Source organism: Cynoglossus semilaevis, chromosome 3, assembly GCF_000523025.1.
Source record: "Cynoglossus semilaevis isolate Cse_v1.0 chromosome 3, Cse_v1.0, whole genome shotgun sequence".
Taxonomy (NCBI): Eukaryota; Metazoa; Chordata; class Actinopteri; order Pleuronectiformes; family Cynoglossidae; genus Cynoglossus; species Cynoglossus semilaevis.
In genome coordinates this window covers 601,609-614,108 of record NC_024309.1, presented here as the reverse complement: position 1 = coordinate 614,108, position 12,500 = coordinate 601,609, and the positions used below count along the sequence as shown (strand labels likewise).

General features: G+C 40.0%; 2 non-coding genes across 2 annotated transcripts; both read left to right on the top strand.

Moving 5' to 3' along the window:
- Window positions 1-5,915: 5,915 nt before the first annotated feature.
- trnas-uga (transfer RNA serine (anticodon UGA)) lies at window positions 5,916-5,997 on the top strand. Its single transcript has one exon. It is a non-coding gene; the product is annotated as a tRNA-Ser (tRNA).
- A 290-nt stretch (window positions 5,998-6,287) lies between these two features.
- Window positions 6,288-6,369, top strand: trnas-uga (transfer RNA serine (anticodon UGA)). Its single transcript has one exon. It is a non-coding gene; the product is annotated as a tRNA-Ser (tRNA).
- The last annotated feature ends 6,131 nt before the right edge of the window (window positions 6,370-12,500 follow it).

Below are 12,500 nucleotides of genomic sequence, written 5' to 3'. Positions count from 1 at the left end.
TAGACTTTTTTTTCTCCTCTATTTCTTTCTTTCTCTGCTTATCAAAAGTGAAAAATTACTTTTTCTTTATGAAGAACAAAAATGAAAAAAAAAAAAAAAGCTTGACATTTATGCCCTTCTTCATTAAACTTTGCCTTTCGATTCACACATTTATTTTTACCAGCGTGTCTGTGTGGCGTACCGTGGGTGTACATACGCCTAAATATCTCACAGTTCTTTCCTTTGTTTACACATCAGATCATATCATTCTGTCAGTTTTTATTCTTCAGCTAATACTGCGTGGGGAAACTCTTGTGCCTGTTCCTCAATCTGTACCCTGTGAAGGTTACTTACACCTACGCTCCTCCTAACCTAATATTTTTTTATAAACAATCTTAATTAATGAAGTGCTGTTTGCAGGGCTTAACTGCATTAGGCAGGAAAACAGCTGCTTGTAATCACCTTACATTTTTAGATGAGTTATTTACAGTGTTGCCATGACAGCTACAGATCGCTTCAGCGCGTGATGAAAGTTGCTGGTGGACAATGTCCTGGTATGTTTTCTTCACATACAACACTTAATCACCAGGGATGGCAGGCACTTGGTAATTGATTCTATTTATATCATGTCATTAAAAGTAGCAGAAAATGTTAAGACTCAAACAAGCCAACTTTTCTTTTTCTTAACTGCAGTTCTGTGAACTATGAAAAGAGGAACTCTGAACATTTAATGAGGATCAACAACACAGAAAAGGCAGACAAATGATGTGTCTTATGATAAAGTAAAACCTAACATTTTCCAAGTTGCTTAAGGACTGACAGGCATAAAAAAAATATTTGAAAGAAAAAGAAAATCGTGATCGTACATCTTAAATAAGGAAACACGTCAGAAACATTAAGATTAAAATCGTGTAAAAGACTAAATCAAGCTAAATTATTCTTTTGTAGTGATGTGTCGTTCGCGAGTGATTCATTCACAATGAACAAATCTTTCATATGACTCCTGACTCCAGAGTCATGTGAAAGATTCGTGACTCGTGACTCCCCAGTCTTATGAAAGATTTGTTCATACTGAACTCACGAATCAATCGCAAATCACTCAGTGCAAACTAATCACACTCTGCGAACAAATCACTCTCTGCAAACTTATCTTTCACCGTGAACTAATCTTTCACAATAAACGACCCACTCCCTGTGAACTAATCTTTCACTATGAACAAATCTTTCGCCGTGAACTAATCTTTCACTATGAACAAATCTTTCGCCGTGGACTAATCTTTCACAATAAACGACCCACTCCCTGTGAACTAATCTTTCGCCGCGAACTAATCTTTCGCTGTGAACTAATCTTTCGCCGTGAACTAATCTTTCACAATAAACGACCCACTCCCTGTCAACTAATCTTTCGCTGTGAACTAATCTTTCGCTGTGAACGAATCACTCCCTGTGAACAAATCTTTTGCTGTAAACTAATCTTTCACTATGAACTAATCTTTCGTTCTCGCAGATCTAGACCTAGCTGTGTTTTTAATGTGCCTGTAAAATGTTACAATGCAGCACAGACATCAAAATGGCTGTGTTGAATGTCTGCTTCCTTTTAAACAAATCTTTCATTATGAATGATCTGATTTTTGGAGAATCATTTAGATGGTATTATCCTGACAGAAACATGGCTCGGCCTTAATGCATCCGTTATTCTCTGCATCAATAATTAGAATCATATGTCATCAAATGCAGTTCCTTTAAACAGCTATCAGTCCTTTGAACATCATGCCTTTGTTTAGCAAGCCTCCTATTCTCTGTGTATCGGTCTTCACACCACCCCAGTATTCCACCTTTTTTATCAATTTATAAGGAGTTCACTGAATTTATTTCAATCATACGTACCAAATATGACAGAATCCTGATAACTGGTGATTTTAATCTACGCGTCAACAACACCTCTGATCCAGCATCCAAATTTTTACACTTTCTAACCTGTCTGGATCACAAACTGTTGCTAAGGTGCAAGACAAAGAACACAATTTTTCCTTGCTTCATAGATTGCCATTTTCATTCTACAATTCCCCCATAATGTTAGCAAAATAAAGTTTCAGATAAATATGGACTCTAATCAATCAAAATAAATCAATGAGCTATTTTAATTTTCATACAACAGAATGTGCTCGACAACTACCAAAAATATAAGTTGATTTGTTGGTTATATTGTTTCTCGGTTATGTGCCTTTGCAAAGTAAAGAAAACCAGAAAAATAATCAAGCAGAAAAACGAATTTAAAACACTGCAGACTGTGTTTTTTTAAAAGAATGTCTTTAAACCTTTTAGGTGTTTAGATGTTTAGACAAATGCTTTAGGAGCATACTTGAATCTGTGTATCACAGTGTATCACAAAATACACACAAAAAAACATCCTGTTCAAGTCATAAACCTGTGAATTTTCTAAACACTCCAATCAGAAAGATTTGGCCGTTGCTGTGCTGTTTCTTGTTAACAGTAAATAGCATCACTAGGTCCTGGAGGTGAAATTACACTATATCATGGCTGAGAGCTCATTAAAAATGGATATGAGCGGTTGACTAACAGTAGCTCCAAGGCTGGAAATCGTCAATGGACCCGTAGCTTTCCTTCCATGTTGTAAAAAATTCAAGCTGATATGACACAGTGGGCACATTGGTGCCAGACATGTACCGTGATTTATGCTTCTTATTTCCAGAAGGGGACATTTTACGTGAAAGCGCAAGGAATTTGCCAATTTTACAGCAACACACTGCAGGAGAAAAAGGCTGCAGTTGTAAAAGTGTCCTTTTAGAAATCCAAAGCATTTTCAGGAGGAAAAAAAGGCTAAATATATTATTATGAAGAACATTTGCATTAAATTATCCATTTGCAGCCTCCACTTTTAACTACCTTCTTCAAATATAGCAGATGATTGATGTTATCGCAAGGGTGGACATAGGTTTGATTGAAAAATAATTACATTAAGCCCCCAGTAAAGTTACAATAGTCATTAGTATCTGTAACTATTCAGTCACCCAGGTGATCTTTCCAAAGTAGTTGATGTACTTGCTTGGACTTGATTCCCTTTGGCTCCATACTTAGGAAAATGGTATGTATTTTCTATTGTTAAGCAGATGACAGCTAAAATCTATGTGCTTCTTTAAAAAAAAGAGATATATACTCTGACAGTACTCTCCTGAGGTGTCTTGCGGACATAAAGACCTGGATGGCCCTGAACCCTTTTAAGCTTTAATGAAAATAAAATAGGGTTATGGTTTTGAATGGTACCACTGGGAACCCACGTGCAGCTCTTGGTTCTTTTGGCGTAGTACATTAAACTGACTGTCAAAAACCTTGAGGTTAAAATGGACTCAGATCTAAAATTTGACATCCAAATCAGGGCAGTTGTTAGATCTATTTTCTTTCAATCTAGGCAGCTAGACAAAATAAAGCCAATTCTTACACAGTTGCATTTTGAAACAGTAATTCATGCATTTGTTACTAACTGGCTGGATAACTGTAACGCACAGTAGGTGAATTAGTTAGTCCTCCATTGTTTGCCTACAGATGGTACAAAATGCTGCTGCATGTCTTTTAACTTGTCACGTGCGGGCATCGACATAGCAGGAAGCAGGCAGGACCCAAATGCAGTACTGGTGCAGGTAGTTTATTTGAAGGTTCTAAATTCCAAAAACCAGGACTGAAGCATACACAAAGTCGAGCAGAGCTGAAAACACGAAGAGAGTTGAGCACAGCAACAGACTTGCTCAGAAACAAACTAAGAAACAGCTACAACAAAAAAGCTCGACACAACGCTGGCACGAAGGATACAGCGCTCATCAAGACAGCGCTCACAAAGACAGTCACTAACTTACACACTGATCCAACTACAATGATCCAACTACAATGATCCAACAACAATGATCCAACAAGGGCACAGTGAGGGAGAGAGGTATATATACACAGGGAGCACCAGGTGACACAAGTGAGGCTAATTACAAACAGTTAGCTTTGTGTCCGTTAAACGGTGTTATGTGTTTCTATCACTTTGGTCCACTTTTGGAAGCTTTAAAGTTATCAACAAATAAGGTTGGATTAGAAAACAAAACTATTACAAATATTTTTAATGAGATAAATGTCTAGGTCTGTCTGTTTCCCTTTACTGCTCTGTCTGCTGGGTAGAGGTAGTTAGTAGGATCACACTCACCTGTGTCTTTGTCATTTGTTTCAATCATGTCACTTGGAGCCTATATAGCCACATAGGGTATATATACTGTACCGCTCTCCTTCTCTCTGTCTTTGTGGGACCATTGTTCAGTGTGTTTTTGCCCTGTTCATAGTTGCCATGCCTCATAGTTCATGTTTTGGAGAAGTCTGTGCCTTGTAGTATATGCCTTGTTCCTGTGACCAAGTGAGTTTATGTTACTTTGCACTTTGTAAATAAACTGCCAGCACCTGAAGAGTCTCCCTTGTGCTGCATTTGTCTGGGTCCTGCCTTCCTGCCTTGTCGTCACAATAAAACAAAATCAATCACTGAATCCCAGCGAGAGTAGTACAGATGGCTACGTGATGCCTATTTCCAGGGTAGTAGTGTACCTGGCTGGAGGATAGGGGTTTCAAATCACTGTCGGATCTGTCTGTTTCCTGTTCCTGCTGTCTGCTGTGTGGGTGTCAAGATTGACCATCGACATGGCAGGAAGCAGGCAGGACCCAAATGCAGGACTGGTGCAGGTAGTGTATTTAAAGATTCAAAATTCCAAAAACCAGGACAGAAGCATACACAAAGTCGAGCAGAGCTGTGAACACTAACAGAGTTGAGCACAGCAACAGACTTGCTCAGGAACTGACTAGGAACAGCTACAAAAGCTGGCACGACCGATACAGTGCTCACAAGGCCAGAGTGAGGGAGAGGGGTATATATACACAGGGAGTACCAGGTGACATAGGTGAGGCTAATTGCAGACACAGGTGAGTGTGATAACACAAATTACCCCACACAGCAGACAGCAGGAACAGACAGACCTGACAGTGGGGTAATCTGTGTCATCACACTCACCTGCGTCTCTTTGATTAGTCTCACTCGTGTCACCTGCCACGGCTTGAGTAGCATCTCCCCCACAGTTTCTCCCTCGTTGAGTTCGCCTGCTGCAGCTATCTCTGTGGCCTGTAGAGGCTGACATCTGCCTTATTCTCTGCCCCTCCCTGGTTGATGATCTGATGGCTCCTGCTCTATCTGTACCTCTGGTGGGCCCAGCGCCAGTGGCACCCATACCTCTGGTAACTTGGATCTCCAGTGATCGCCTGTGTGATGAAACCAGCACCTGCTGGAGTGTCGCCTCCAGTCATTCCAGAGGTGGTGGTGCTCACTCCCCCCAGAGGTTCCTGAGGCTCTCACCTCCCCAGTGGTTCCAGAGGGGGTGGCAAAGGCCACACCAGGGCCGCTGACCCACAGTGCAGTCACCGTCACTGACTGTAACTAGGAGTCGGTCAGCTGAGGTATGATGCAGTCCTTTACAAGAACCAGATTGTCTCAGAGGGTGTGGGGCGTGGCCAAGTGTTTTCTTCTCTTTCCACTGGTCCTCTCTGTCCTCTACATTAGCGCTACTGCCATACATTTTATGAGTTTTGCAACAAAGTTTGTTTCCATGGAACATTGTTTTCTGGAGAACAGGAAGGATCTGAGTCTGGACAACAGTTTTGATGCTAGTCTCAACCTCATGGTGACGTACAAACCTGCACGTACTGGAGAGTGCCCATCATCTGGAAGGAAATGTTTTATGATGAGCTGCACAAGAAACAAGGTGGGTCTGACCATGTTCGCAGTCGACAGGTACCTCAACGCCTACCTCAACGACTTTGAACTGTTTGGAGCGATTCTTCATGTTGGGGTTGCCCTTGACCTACTGCCTGTTCACATCAGTGGAATCAGTGGGTTTTTGGTTGTCATGGCTGAGTAGTTAAGGCGATGGACTTGAAATCGATTGGGGTCTCCCCATACAGGTTCAAACCCTTTTGACAACGTGTGCTGTTTTAGGCTATTACAAGAAACAGTTCATGGTAAGGCCAGTGTTGCAGAATTAGACAAGAAGGTTTATACAAATACAGTGAACTGAAAAGTCATACTTGTTTGTTCTAACGAGGACATTTTTTATTTTGAGAATGTAAATGCTCTGGCGGATGCGGGCATTGATCCCAGTAAAGCGGAAATGACAAATTATTTGTGAGGTTATTAGAAAAAACTATTTCTTGAACCAGCTGGTGCTCTGGTCTTGTGTGTGGTACTAGGTTGTAGCTAAAGTAGTGGGTTTTCAGTTGTCGTGGCCGAGTGGTTAAGGCGATGGACTTGAAATCCATTGGGGTTTCCCCGCACAGGTTCGAACCCTGTCGACAACGTCTGCTATTTTGTGCTCTTACAAAAAATGGGTCATTGTAAGACCAGTGTTGCAGAATTAGACAAGAAGTTTTCCACAGAAACAGTGAAAAGTCAATTTATTTATAAAGTCCATTTCATGCACAAAGCAAATTCAATGTGCTTTACAATTGTTCCAATAGTTAATAGTAATAAAATGCAACAATGATAGACACCCCCTGCCAGTTACAGTTACAGACAGTCACAGTAGCAACAACAGATGGATGCAGGACTATGGGCGGGGTCCTGGATCCAGCATGGAGCGGAGGAAGCAATGAGAACATGTGCCGCTGCATTTTGAATTAACTGTAGTCTGTGAATGCTTAATTTTGAGAGTGCAGTGAGTAAACCATTACAATAATCTAATCTGCTAGTTATGAATTTGTGGATTAGTTTCTCTGAATCTAAACTTGACAGGAAGCTCCATAATTTGGAAATATGTTTCAAATGGTGGAAATATGTTAGTATAAGCTACATACAGCTACATACAAAGTCAAATTCTATTTTTATCTGGATATCGAATAAATATTTTTTTAATAGCCATTAATCCTGCTTGTGTTTCTATATTTGTGTATAAGCTATGAATATCCATTGTAAAGAAAAATAAATTGTATGGAACTTTCATTTGTTTAAATAAATCTGTAAAATGATAAGTAGATCACGACCATAGGTGAGGGTAGGAACGTAGATTGACGTTGACGTAGATTCACCACAACGAACCGATACAGCGACAATCCCTGTCAATCCCACGTTCCATCCTTCCGTAAGATACTTGATCTCCTCCCCAACCTGGAGGGTGCAAAGATTTTTTCGTTGCCGACCGGTAGTCCTCCTCCATGGCCTCCCCGAACCTTTTCCAGACCTGAGATTTTGCTTCTGCGACTACCCGAGCCGCAGTCCGCTTGGCCCGCCCTTTATCCGTCGGCTGCCTCAGGAGTCCCCCGAACCAACCAGGCTCGGTAAGACTCCTTCTTCAGTTTGACGGCAGACGTTCCCAACAAACCCTCACGATACGTTTGGGTCTGCCAGGTCTATCCAGCTCCGCCCAATAACAAAGCACCACTCGGATGTAGATCGTGCTTCCTTTATCTGCAGACAGCTAAAGCAACACAAACATACTTGTCAGTGATGTATTATGCATATTTGTAACAACTTTACAAGCTACATCTTTTGATGTAGTTTTTTTAATTTTAGACTAATTGAAATACATAATAGAGCTGCACATAACCATGTTCATTATCTAGTATGTACAAGGTCCCTGAAATGTTCAGTGCATCTTTATTTCAGTTGTAGTTGTGTCAGATAAGTATATTCAGAAATGTGCAGGTAAAATTGTAAAGTTATAGTGTTATGTATCTTGTCATTCTACTGTACTACATAATGTGTTTAAGCGCAAACCTCAAACACTGTTAGAGAAAATTCATTTTACAGTAACTGATGTAAAGTTGTAAGACTGTATTTTCAAGAATATGTTAATGTTTATGTATACAGGTTGGTTTCAAATGGTTCAGTTGGAGTTCAGTATGTTAAGTTTACAGGACCAGTTTCGCATGTGCGGTTCAGTATCTGAAGTATGTTATGTGCATGGGCATCTCTTACTCAAGGCCAGCCAGTTTATGTGGGAGGATCTTTGACAGGTCTGCCCTATCGAACTGGCAGACACCCATCTGACCTTTTCAAGGTGCTGTGATTTTTGTGTTCAGATCACGGCTGTGCTGCTTTCTGCCTGCAGTGGGCACCATGTCAAACATGTACCTTTTGATGGTAACACAGCTGAGTGCGGTCGGCCTTTTCCAATTCTGAACCACGGGATGTGTAGGGTCATCAGCCAGAACCTCACTCTCCTGCTGTGGGTACACAGGTGCTGCTCCCAAATTGCGCATGGGGAAATCCTCTCTCCCTGTAGATCAAATTGTCATATAAACAAGAGAGTTAGAGATGTAACTAAACATTGTTTTCTTCCATTCATGATGCAGATGGTTCACTAATAAAATGATGTCCTGAACAAACATTTGTTGGCCTTACCTAGCACAAGTCAATCATACTATAAGACTAATTACTATTATTAAGAACTAATTGAAAGACACTGTCATCAATCACTTATACAACCAAACTGGATACCCAGGACAAATGGGTTAAAGAGTCGGTAAAGGCGCCCCCCTCCGAACCATTGTATGCTGTATATGAACCATTGTATATGAACTCGGTCACCTACAATATTGTTCAGTATCTTGCTACCCCCCCCCCCCCCCCCTCCATTGGTGGGGGACACCACACCATATTACACTGTACACATATTACATGTCACATCACTTTTCACTTGCATCCCCACTGGGGTACAGACAATAAAGAGAAAACTGCTGCATGATGGCAACCTGACAGAAAGGACCAACCTCTCCTCTGAACAGTTGTGTGACCTTCTTGACCTATCAACACCACCTATTTCCAATATTACCAAGGTTTCTACAGGCAAAAACACGACTGTGCCATGGGATCGCCAGTATTCCCCATTGTAACTTGTATATGGAGAGTATGGCCCTAACAACCTTTCAGAGGCCACCCACCGAGACATTGGTTCAGATATGTAGACGATACGTGGGTCACCATCAAGAAATGGGAAACTTTCACTGACCACCTCACATAAATACATGTTTACCAATTATATTTCAGCAAAGTGCAAAAATGGCAGCCATTTAATAGTAATGTATGTGTGGGGAAGCCAGTAGATGCTGCTGCAGTTGCTGTTGTTTTGGGATGAGACACACCAGGATCAGTAGACGATGTGCTAGCTTGCCCTCTCTCCTCTAACAGCACTGACTGTAGGATGGACAGTTCTGATATGTCTATGCAGGTTTGTGGTGGAACATGCTCTTAAAAGTTTTTTTGTATTTTGCACTGAAGGTATTCTCCTTTGTTGTTTCCAGTATCTTTAAAATGCAGCCAGATGCTGCTTCGCTTTCGGGTGTCACTCGAAATTCAATACACAACTACAAGAGGCACTCGCACACTCTCCTCACCTCTGTCTATTAGACCAGTGTTTTCCCAAACTTTTTTCTGGGGGCCTGTATTTTAAAAGTCACAACCTGATGTGAAATTTTCTCAAATAAGACGTTTCACCTCTCATCCAAGAGGCTTTTTTTGTTCTGGGGAACTGAAAAAACCTCTTTATACTTCAACCTTATTGCACAACTGCTTTTAGTTTATCCAAATCAGTAGCAACTTTTCCACTTTTCTAATATCTGAGATATTTGCTTGGTTTTTGCAGTCACTTCTTTGGCAACCTTAGCTTCTTTTATTGCTTCCTTGTTCTTAATGATGGTACTTTGGTATCCCCTTTATTGTTGTTCTCACTATTTTTTTTCCCATGGTGATTTATTAAATACAGTAAAAAAAATAAATAATAGAAGAAATAGCACAACGCAAGAAATACTGGCAAAACCGGACACTGGTTCTTAGCATGTAAGTCCCGAACACGGACTGACTCAACTGTCTGTCACTTAGTGATAACTTGCTGCTTGTATGGTATTGTCTGGGAGGCATCTATTGGGAGGCATTCGACAACCGAGGTTCCACTGTGCTGTATATGTTAGAAACATCCACCAGATAGTGAGCCGACAGAAATGTTGGTAGTACGCACAGAACAGGGTGCTAAAGAAGACATGCAACGCTAATCCAGACTAGTACCTCACCAACTTGCTCACTGTAGCAGCTTGTGGCCAAACCAAACAACAGCCAAAGCCTCGTAAGGGGAATTTATTAATTGACTTTTTAATTGTATATTTTCTCCCCCATGACACATTTATCCCTGCTGCTAATTCAATTTCCTATGGTATTATGTTTATTTATGTGCATCTCCCACTAATCTCCTTCTAGTTTAATGAGGCTAAGGAGATTACCACATTTGCACAAGCACATACTACTGGGAGTAGCGTGAGTACAGAGATATATGGAAACAATACTGTCCTCCTTTCAAATACAGTACATATGATAAAACTGTTGAACTCTTTAGCCTCAGTAATATTGAACTTTATCGATTACTGACTGTATGATAGATCAATTATAAAGTACACCTAGACTTGACAAGGTGACAATAATAAATTCTGTGTATACACTGTACATAGTCTGTACTATCCTTGTGTATCTTTGTGTGTGAGGGTAAGCTTACGCCCCATCTACGCACCAGCTCTCTGGACACTTTTTCCACCTGCAACTATGACTTACACTAAGTTTTTTTAAAAAAAAATGCTAGACCATGACCATGACCTCAAGCCAGATTTTTTTCCCTGCGGGAATCAGGATTTGCTCTCACAGTCAAAAGAGAAGCTCCGGTGTCAAGGTTTGCATCTCCAAGTTAAGAGTTGTGATCATTTTGAAATATTATTTTTGACATAGATATTGACTTTTTAATGTATATTTTTTACAATTAAGATGAGATCTCTGTTGTACTACTTTGTATTGCTGGCTTGTCTTCCATAATAGGCTGGATGTATGTATGACTAATTGCTGAGTTAACAAGGTGAATTCCTCTCTGCCATCTCTCCACTGCACAAATTATAGAAGGGATATTCAAACCCAATCCCCATAAACCTTTTACCAAACTGGGAAGTGCTCGAGCATAAATTTAGAAAATAACACAGATATGTACGTGGATCTGAAGTGAAAAATCCCTAAATGGTGTTTTAACACAAGAGACTTCAATGGGGCAAAGTGACCTCACTCTTCAAAAGGAATAAATGAGACTGAAAGAGAAAAAGACTAAAGGAAGGGCCGTGATTGGCATTTAAGAGCAGAAAATAGAAAAAGGAAAAGATAGAAAAAGAAATATGTAACAAGATATTTTTCTAAGCTTTTCTAAGGTATATTATGTTAAAAATAAACATATACGTATGAAAAAGAATATATATATATATAAATATATATATATAATGTACTAACTGCTATAAATGAAAAAGTTAAAGGGTTTTGTGCCAAAGGAAAAGTCAACAAAAGAAAATTGTCATAGGCCTAAACGACTATAATAGGCAGTTATCCAAACAATAAACAGAATCTAGAATAACAAAACAGTTTAAAGAACAAAATAAGGTTTATGCTGTATTAAATCAATGCACTGATAGCAATTTGCACATCGCACGTTACTCACCCAATGCTACATAAAGACTGCGTTGCAAAAACAACCACCCTACACTCATCGGTATTATTTACCAAAAATAATAAAAAAGAACAGCTTATATATATTAATAATATGCACAGGTGACTCACAGACGTTGTGAAAACGCCACTCCCCTAAACACAGGTGTGTTCGGATAAAATCCTTTTCACCACTAGTAGTAGTACTCCACCAACTCCAAAGTATCCAAGGGAATAGTAAATTCACAGAGTAGAGAAGGGAATGCTAAACCACGATGTAAGGGCCACAAACACAGCATCAACCCGGTGGCTCCATCCAACCGGGGCATTTAATAGTCCCGGAATTAATCTTTCACATTAGTGTACAGGTTGTGCACATACTGATCATCCCCCTGCCGCTTCACGTTCAGCTCATTTCAATTTGAAAATATGTCAACAGTAAATGCAAAATCACACAGCCAGTTGCTACTTATCGCTCAGCTCAGGAAATTTGTCCTACTTCCCTGCTGACTCCAAAAATGTCTTTGAAGGTATGATAGGTCTTTGATACCTTCCCAAGTTATATTATAATTAATTAATATAATTTAATATTATGGGCTTCATCAAACCATAAATTAAGGAATTCATTTTGAAGATTCATATATATATAATGATGAAGAACGTGTAACAGTATGAGAAGGTTTAGGTGCAGTCAGATGATCTACCTGCCTACCTGAATATTAGTGGGCCACTGAGCTGTCCCACTGAATATTATTTAACAGTGATAACAGCTCTTTGGTGGAGTGAGAGTAGAAAAGGAGAGAATAAAAGAATGAAGGAAAGGTCTGAAAAGTGCTTGACTTTTTTTACTTCACCTAGGTCAACACAATTGGATATTTCAAATCAATCGAGACCGAAATATGCCAAAGGTTGGAAGTGTCATTCATTTAGTGAAGTGAATATAGTATATATAGTGGCGCTAGGTACCTTCCAGTGCACTCACCACCCG